Below are 9,311 nucleotides of genomic sequence, written 5' to 3' on the forward strand. Positions count from 1 at the left end.
TGGGGTCCCTTACATGCGGTTCGCTTGCCAAAGCACAGGAGGTTTGGCGCATGAGATTCCAGCTGTGCTTAGGTTGTTTTATGTACAAATCATTTAGACAAGACCAATTAAAAGTTAAAACCAGCTGCATCAGCAGGACAGAAGAATGAGGCAAAAGTTTTTGAGATAATGAATTGCTACCACTCTGTTTTGACAGGAGTCTGTAGATTAGGCCCAAGGACTCATGCGCATCGATAGCTCTGACGCCTGGTTTGTAACCATCTGTAAAAGGCCTGGACAGCTTCAGCATGAGTACAAAACATAAGGGAAAAGTAATATTGTTTATCATTTTACCAAGCTTAGCACCTAAAAGACAACACTTGAGTAAGGGCTCGTGAGTAGTCCCCAGAGATGATTCATTTCAGTTCACACTTCACTGGAGGATAAAGAGGAGCATTTCTCTCCAACCACTTTTTGAGGTCATTCTCAACCTCGTGATTACTCAGGTAGTAGCAGTCAACGTCCCATGAATTTATTCACTGATAGATCTGTTCACCTTGTCATCCAAAGAGCCATTCTATACAGCTCTATAGAGATCCTCAGAGGTCTGGATACTACAGCTTTTTTATGCAGCAGTTATATATACCCTAAATTCTTAATATGGAGCTAACAAGAGTCTAAAAAAGATAAAGAAAGCTGTATTCCTACACAGATAACAATAACTTGCCACATGAAAAATCCAAAAGGATGCCATATTTCTAAGACAATATTTTGAAGATGAACTAACCTGGTCATTTTGAGTTTTGGCAATATTTCCAAATAGCATTATGTCCTTATACAATGTTAAGTTTTTTTCTTCTGAAACTTGATTGTAAAAATGTCTGATATTATTATCTGTCATGCCAAAGAAAGGAAATAACAGAGACTTTGTTTAAGCAGCAAATTTTCTGATTTAAAGTGGTCATGCACAAGATAATTCACCATTACTGTGGATTTTCAGTTACAGGACAATGATGACAGGGTTTCAGAAATAATGTGGCGTTGTTGCTTGTGCATAGCAATTAGTTAGTGGCCTAGTTCAGATGAGAGTTTCAGCGTTTTATAAAATGTCCAAAGAATAGCTGTCCCAGTTAACATAATTAACTCCAAGGGACAGTTGAAGGGCACAGTTTATTTATTTCAGGAAAAATTACTCAAAAATTAAATAAATTTGGGCTATAAGCAAGCTCTAGGGAGAAATATGAGTAAATGGGAAATTCTAGGTAGAGTACATGGAGTGGACTGACAAAAACATTGTCATGCAGCACTAGGTATCTTACTTGTCAAGTAATCAGATATCTTCTTGCTTAAGTTTGTGAGCAATATTATTGATTCATACTTGTAAGAAGCAAGAAGATATTTCCTGAAGAAAAACATTACTCAAAACATGCTTAAGAGTGATTATGTAAAATAAATAAAAAATTAGAAATCCCTAAAATGGTTCAATCCTATCAGGAGAAAACAGTATGTCTAAAAAAGCTACATACTACTATTTGTTACTCTGTCCTACCATTACTGCTTGTAGAGTCCTCATAACTCTTTAAGGAATGTTCACACCATGGATTTCCCATAAAACCTCTATGGATTTACCCAAAACCTCTAAATCTCCATTAAAAACAGAATGTCATTTATTTGCAGCAAATCCCACCTCTATATAGCCCATGCAGTCTATGCTGCAACATGCCTCAAAAGGAAGGCACTGCTAGGGGAAAGAGTAACTTTAAGAGTACCCTTTAAGTTCCCACACCGTTATATGCTGATGTTAAAGAATCTTCTTATCCTCCATCACTCTGTGTTGCCAGAATGTAATGATTAACTGCCTGGGCTCAGCCTAGCTGAGACCGTAATATCAGGTCTACAGCCACAGAACCACACAGTGTGCAAAACCACTTGTAATTAGCCTTGCATAGGTGTAGGGCTCAGTGTGCCACAATCATACGGACAATATTAACCACAGTGATCAGTACCAAATCATTCTGTGGGCAGTAAAATCGTACATACAGTTTGTCTAATGTACAAGTGTAAATTATGAGAACTGTCATACATGGTCTGACTAAAGGGCCATCTCTCACAATATCCTGGTTTTAGGAGCAACGGGTAGTGGTTTATTTGGGAAAGATCATAAGAAACATAGCATTCCTTGGCATCCCCTTTCAGTTCATGGCAATAACTTGCAGGGACTAGGGGACTTGTGAGCCAGAGTTTACCACAGACCACCACATTTAATAGGCATGGATTTTGTCTGATTCTTTTTTGAATCCCTATGCTTTGGTTTATACAATATCCTGATGAGATGTGTTTCATAATGAATCACAGATTCACGGAATGGTAGAGGTTGGAAGGGACCTCTGAAGATCATCTAGTGCAACCCCCTGCTAAAGCAGGATCACCTAGAGCAGGTTGCACAGGATCACGTCCAGGCAATGAACAATGTATTGTTTCAAAATGTGTGGTGGTGTGTGTTCTCAGCTCTCACTGATAGTTTTGTTGGACGACCCCTACTTTTGTAGTATGAGAAATGATAAATAATCATTACCTATTTATACTCTTCACAACCATCAAAATATAGAGAACTGCGTTTTCTCCCTCTGCAGTACTTTCTTTTCCAAACTGAAGTCTTAAACTATTTAAACCTTTCTTTTGTACCTCAGCCCACCCTCTATACTTTTTCTACTTTTTGCTAAAACTCTTGGAGTTGAGATGACCACTAATGCAGACAGTGTCCACGTGTACTACATAGGACTTTATACAACACCACGGTCATAGTCTGTCTGTCGTTTTCAGTTTCTGTGTATAAATACTTTCTGAAACTATATTCATTTTTTTTACTGCCCCTAAAATTCTGTGCCAGTTGTCAGAGAATTATCTACAATGTCTCAGTGGCCTCTTTCCTAAGTGGTCTTAAGTAAATTAGAGTAATCCATTGTGTGTGTGTAATATTTGCATTAAATATAATCTGCCATTTCATTACCCATTCACTTGGTGTTGCAAGGACTTTTGAAACTGCATCTCACTCCACCTCCCTCCTGCGGCTGTGAGCGTACAGTCAGACTTTCTTTTGCCAAGCTGTCTGACATAAGGACATAGTTTCACGAGTCAGAAAAGACAAGACTTTCTCAAAATCCTGATATCATGCATCTTTTCTGTAGCTCTTGGAATGGTTCTCATGAACTTGCACTGATGGTGAACAAATGCTGCAGGTGACATTATTTGTGGTAACTGAACTGTGGGTACAAGCGTTATCCTTCTTCCCTACAAAGTGTGAGCTCCTCATTCTCTGAAAGCCAGAACTTGTCCTATTTCTGATGCACATAATCATTGGTGAAACCTCAAAACCTCCACTGCCACAACTGTTTTAATGGTTGATTGGCCAACGCTAATCAGAATTGCAGGAGACGTATACGGTTTGCACATAGCTCCACTTTGGAGCGCAGTGGCAACTTACTAATCAGCTGCTCAGACACTTAGGAATCAACTAGTCATTTAAAGTCAGCATAACAGTGATCCTACTGTATTATGCTAATTCTGTTGTATTAGAAGCACTGGTCTACAGAGGGGCAGTTATGAATTTATTGCGACTATCCAGCATGCCATGAAGAAATAGTTACCATTTTCAAACCCTGTATGTTGTGGTTTCACTAGGTGCTTATTCCACCATAAATTTCTAAGCAGGAATAGATCACAACCATTTACTAGTTTATACCCTAGTAGAAATTGAAAGAAGCAAATAGAAAACTGAATGTGAAGGATTTTGAAAAATACCTTCAAACACATATGAATGAAGGATGAGGAAGGGCAACAGACTTCTTGCAATGCAGACTGGTCCCAAAGCAAGTCCAGTTATTGTGGCACAATAAATGTGAGCTATGTTCCCAGAAATCACGTGTAGCTGAGGTGCCAGGGGTATAAGGTTGTGGTGGGTTGACCCTGGCTGAAGGCCAGGTGCCCTCCAAGCCGGTCTATCACTCCTCTCCTAGACAGGGGAGAAAAGGTATAACAAAATGCTTGTGGGTCAAGATAAGGACAGGGAGAGATCATTCACTAATTATCGTCACGAGCAAAACAGACTGAAAATTCATGTAATTTATTACCAAGCAAAACAGAGTACAGCAAGGAGAAATAAAATCAAATCTTAAAAACACCTCCCCCCACCCTTCCCATCTTCCCAGGCTCAACCTCGCTCCCGGCTTCAACCTCTGCCCCCCCTCAGCGGCACAGGGGGACGGGGAATGGGGGTTACGGTCAGTTCATCACACGGTGTTTCTGCCGCTGTTTCCTCCCCCAGGGGAGGACTCCTCACACTCTTCCCCTGCTCCAGCATGGGGTCCCTCCCATGGGAGACAGTCCTCCATGAACTTCTCCAAAGAGAGTCCTTCCCACGGGCTACAGTCCTTCATGAACTGCCCCAGCGTGGGTCCCTTCCATGGGGTGCAGTCCTTCAGGAACAGCATGGGTCCCCCACGGGGTCACAAGTCCTGCCAGCAAACCTGCTCTGCCATGGGCTCCTCTCTCCATGGGGCCACAGGTCCTGCCAGGAGCTTACTCCAGCACGGGCTTCCCACAGGGTCACAGCCTCCTTCAGGTGCCTCCACCTGCTCTGGCATGGGGTCCTCCATGGGCTGCAGGTGGAATCTCTACACCCCCTCATCCTCCCTCCATGGGCTGCAGGGGGACAGCCTGCTTCACCACGGTCTTCACCACAGGCTGCAGGGGGATCTCTGCTCCAGCGCCGGGAGCACCTCCTGCCCCTCCTTCTGCACTGACCTTGGTGTCTGCAGAGTTTTCTTACATCTTCTCACTCCTCTCTCTGGCTCCAAAGGCTCCCTCTAACCGTTTTTTTTTTCCTTCTTAAATATGTTATCACAGAGGTGCTGATTGGCTTGGCCTTGGCCAGCGGTGGTTCTGTCTTGTAGCCGGCTGGCATTGGCTCTGTCAGACACAGGGGAAGCTTCTAGCAGCTTCTTGCAGAAGCCACCCCTGTAACTCCCCTGCTACCAAAACCTGGCAATGCAAACCCATTGCAAAGGTTTAGTATGTACTTATCCTTGCTAATGCAGACTCCAGGTGGTGGATTTGGACACTGGAAACCAAAAAGGGATATAGGTGGTACTATTAACATATGTTAAAGAGAAATGTCAGTATTCTTTATCACATGAAATAGTGCTTCTCCATCATAAGGGGACAGATCTTGCCTCCTAAAACAGGAACTTAAAGGTGGTGGGCTTTTTTTTCCTTTTGTTACCAGAATAACTGTTAATAAAAAAAAAAATAATTACTTCCAGTACAGGAGTCCCCAAATTTAATTTTTTTTCACTGTGTGATGTGTATACAACATTAACTACTGAAATTTAGGTGGACTGGAAAGGAGTTTTACAGAAGGCAGGAGGTCGTGGTCCACACAGTGCATCCATAAAATAGGTAACTGAGTAGGCAGCGTCTTTCTCTGTAATTCTTATTCTTGTGACTGACTACAGATTTTTACTTTTAATGAAACTATACAGCATACTTGCTTTTACTTCTCTCATCATGTGTGCCTCAAAACTGAGCTAATTGATTTCTTTCCTGCTAGAAATATATTTACTCCAACTGGGCTAGAATCCAGTGTGTGCTTTAGACCTGGATCCCCAAAGGTTTGTTCCCAGAATCCGCTACATGGGGCGTGCAGTGAGTCCAGACTTGGGGCTTTGGACAAATTGTTCAGCTGAAAGGGGGAGGGTAACTTTCCTGTATTATGAGGTGTTGATTTTAACTTCTCTTTAAATAGTATCTCAATTCAAATGGCATAAAGTGATTTCTCTCAGGCCAGGTGCTGGTATGTTCAGTTTTAGCTACAAGGACATTTTATGGTTGAGTCAGGAACAGAAGCTGTCAGAAACATAATCTCCATCTCAGGAGAGCACCACTGTAATTATGGTGTCCTAATGAGCATGACAGTGCAAATATGCAAAGAGAGCACATGTTTTAGTAACACGTAGCCTTTGCACAATAGTTAATCTCCAAACTACTTTGTAAAGACCAAGTGAACAATCTTCACATCACCTATCTGGAAACATGTAGCTGCACTTTTTTACTTTCATTTTGCGAAACATTATAGTGAGTTAAGTGCGTGCCCATCATACAAAGTGCTGAGCACAATGGCTTTTCTAGAAGTGTGCCTTTGAATGATTTAGCAGCTTTCATAAGGAACACTTTAATGACTATTCGGTTATTATTTCATTTTTTTGTGGCATGTAGGACCCTGATCTAGAGTGAGGATGTGCTAGTGTATCCTAAAAGACATAGTCCCTGCCCTGTGGAGTTTTAAAAATGAGGTCCTGATCCAGCGAACATTTGTGTGAGTGTTATATTTTTATATGTGCAAGAGGTTCCCGTTAAACTTCCACTGGGAAAAACTTACAGAAAGACCACACCTGTTGAGCTTCAGCCTTCTGGCAAGTGCAGTATAGAGGCCTAATGGGAATTCACAGGGAAGAAAGGTTGCCTGCATTTAAAAAGGGCGTGAACCTTCCAAACTCTCAGGGTATGTGCAAGTTTATATTTGGATAACCCAACAACTATGCATATAAATTGTCAGGGAAAATTAATGAATGGTACATGTGCAGTATATCAAATGTCTTGGTGTCTCAACCAATATTTTCATATGCAGCAAAGTGTACATTCTTTATTGAGGGTTATATACAATGAGACATGTTTAAAAAGCCACATTATTTGAATGTATCTCAATGCAGAAACCAGTGACCCACTTTCTTTAATAACTGAGAAGCACTTTCTGTGGTCAGTCATGGATTTCTAAAGAAAGTAAAGGCGCTTGTGATCAAGAAATTATGACACTGTTCATACTAGAATTTAATTTTGAAGTTTAATAGAAATAAAATGGAAGCACTATCTCAGCCATGGCTTCAGTTTCTATTTTTTTCCCTCATCTACATTTTTTTTCATGGAATCTACTGTAATGTATTTTTAAGAAGCTATGTCATGATTTATATATGAAAACCACTATGAATGAATTATGTATCCTTTATCTTGTCCATGGATTCCACTCTACAACTGTTGATCTCACATTTCTTCTTTATTATTTATTTCTGATGACTGATATTAACCTCTTCATACTGGCTTTGGCATGGTAGGTATTATTTATGTCCTATGTTGTTAGCAGTTGTCTTAACCAAACCTGATTGTTCTACAGCTCTTGCCAGCCTTGCAGTGGCTCTCAGCCCGCCCTTTCCCTTCCCACCCAAAGCTCCTTAATAGATTTATGACTTCATTTGAGGTTAAGGTACAGCAGGTCTCATAGGTTCAGCTTCTGAATCTTCTCCTTTGCACCTATAGGTGGCATTCAAACCAATTTGGTTTTGATATCATAAAATAATTTCTCTCAAATGGCGATCCAGATGCCTGGGCACTGTAGATTTAATTTAAGGTATATTTAAAAGACTCTGCATGAAGTGAGGACTTCAAATCTGCCTTTATATTCAGCAAGGTTCCCCCCACCCCACCCCAGGCAACTGAACCACCTATTGTAGCAGCCTGCTCATTTCTAAGAGCAGTGATCCCATCCCCTGCAGACACTGCCTCACCACGAACGCCCTCCAGGTGCTGAGAGCTCTGGCCCTTGTTCATCAAAGTCTTCAGATACTTAGCTGCTGGACCAAGATCAGTGTCTAGCACTTTTCAGGATAAAGCTTTGCTCCAAGAAGGATTGTTCGTTCTTTGCTCCTGTCAGAGAATGGGTCCCAAATAAAGCAGTTGTTAATCTTTTCATGCTGGTTTGGTTATCTGGCAGGAGAGTGACTATTACGCTAGACTGGAGGACCCTAAGATTAGCTCAATTTACAATATCCCATCTGCTTTGCTCTGTAATTATACTAAGATTATGATAAGCTCTATATATCTGTGTAAAAGTTAAATTAATAACAAAAATAATACTTAAAATAATCTAACACATTTTAACTTTATTGTTATTTCATCAAGCAATAATGAACTGGGAATTTGGCCCAGTATATTAAAAACATAGCCAATAAATCCTACATTATTTTTTAATTAAGAACATAGAAGCACATGGACTGCACAGAGAAACAGTGAAAAAAATTGATTCACATATGTAGTTACTAGCGTAGCAATAAAAAGAAAACCTTTTCTTGGAAAATAGTACAGCTTTGAGCTAGTACTTGCACAGAAACTTAGTGCATGAACTGAGACGAGAATGGCAAATATTTCAAGTGTACCGGGGATACCTTTTTCAGGAAAGGAAAATATTTGGCTCGTCTAACTGGCACTCAAACATATTTCTAATGCATTTTAGTGTGAGAAACAAAATAATTTTTAAATGTGGCCTTCTTTTTTTAAACATTGATATATAAGGGCCCCCCCCTTATATAACACATAAGGCTTGCCTCACTTCAGCCAACTGAGGTGAAGTTTTAGCGCCTGAGCCATTTCAGGTAAGCTGCGAAGAGGAAGAGGAGCCTCTTACCTGTGCTCTCTTCTCCTCTGGAGTCAGGATCTCTAAGTACTCTCTTAAGGAGGACTAGAAACCTCAGCTGTCACTCCAGCACCTGTGGCATTACAGTTGCTGCTCTCAAGAGAATGAATTTATTCTCCACAGCCATGCCATCTTGTAAATTGTTACTACAAGACAAACCACTGATGTCCTTTCTCAAGCCCCAAGAGAGGGAGTGAACGTTACATCCTGCTGATAACATCTAGAAATGATCTATTTCTGTAAGTACACACTTATATAAGTATATTCTTAAATAATAAGGATGGATACAAAATGGTGTGCAGCAGATGCACCAACTATAGCCACTAAAGCCATGGTTTGACGTGCAGTAGTGCTGCCCCGAGTTGCTGCCCTGAGTCACTCACATCCACAGCACCTCTGTGCTGCTGTACCTGTTTGTGGGGTTGACACGTTGAAGTGGATCAACAGCTCCATTTGATTAAAACTAACTTTGTATGACCCACATAGAGCTATACACCAGCACAGGGAAGTGATGGAGAAAGGCTGGGGTGGCAAATCTAATTTGGTAGTGGCACTGTATGACATACTTGTCCCAGGTTACCAGTGGAGACCTGCAAATGTGTTTTCAATATAAATGGAAAACAAATATTTGAAAGACCCTTTCTAGGTAGAAGAGCTTTGTAGTTCAGACTCTGAAAAGAACTTGATCTTCTGCCAAAGAACCTGCCTGTGGACATGAATGATCATGCAGTTACTGTCTGTCCCACTTTCTCTGCAAAGCCCTTGTTGTACAGCATGTTGCAAAGATACATTTCTCAAGTCTGTAAAGTAC

The sequence above is a fragment of the Balearica regulorum genome, chromosome 3 (genome assembly GCF_011004875.1).
Source record: "Balearica regulorum gibbericeps isolate bBalReg1 chromosome 3, bBalReg1.pri, whole genome shotgun sequence".
NCBI classification, from domain to species: Eukaryota; Metazoa; Chordata; class Aves; order Gruiformes; family Gruidae; genus Balearica; species Balearica regulorum.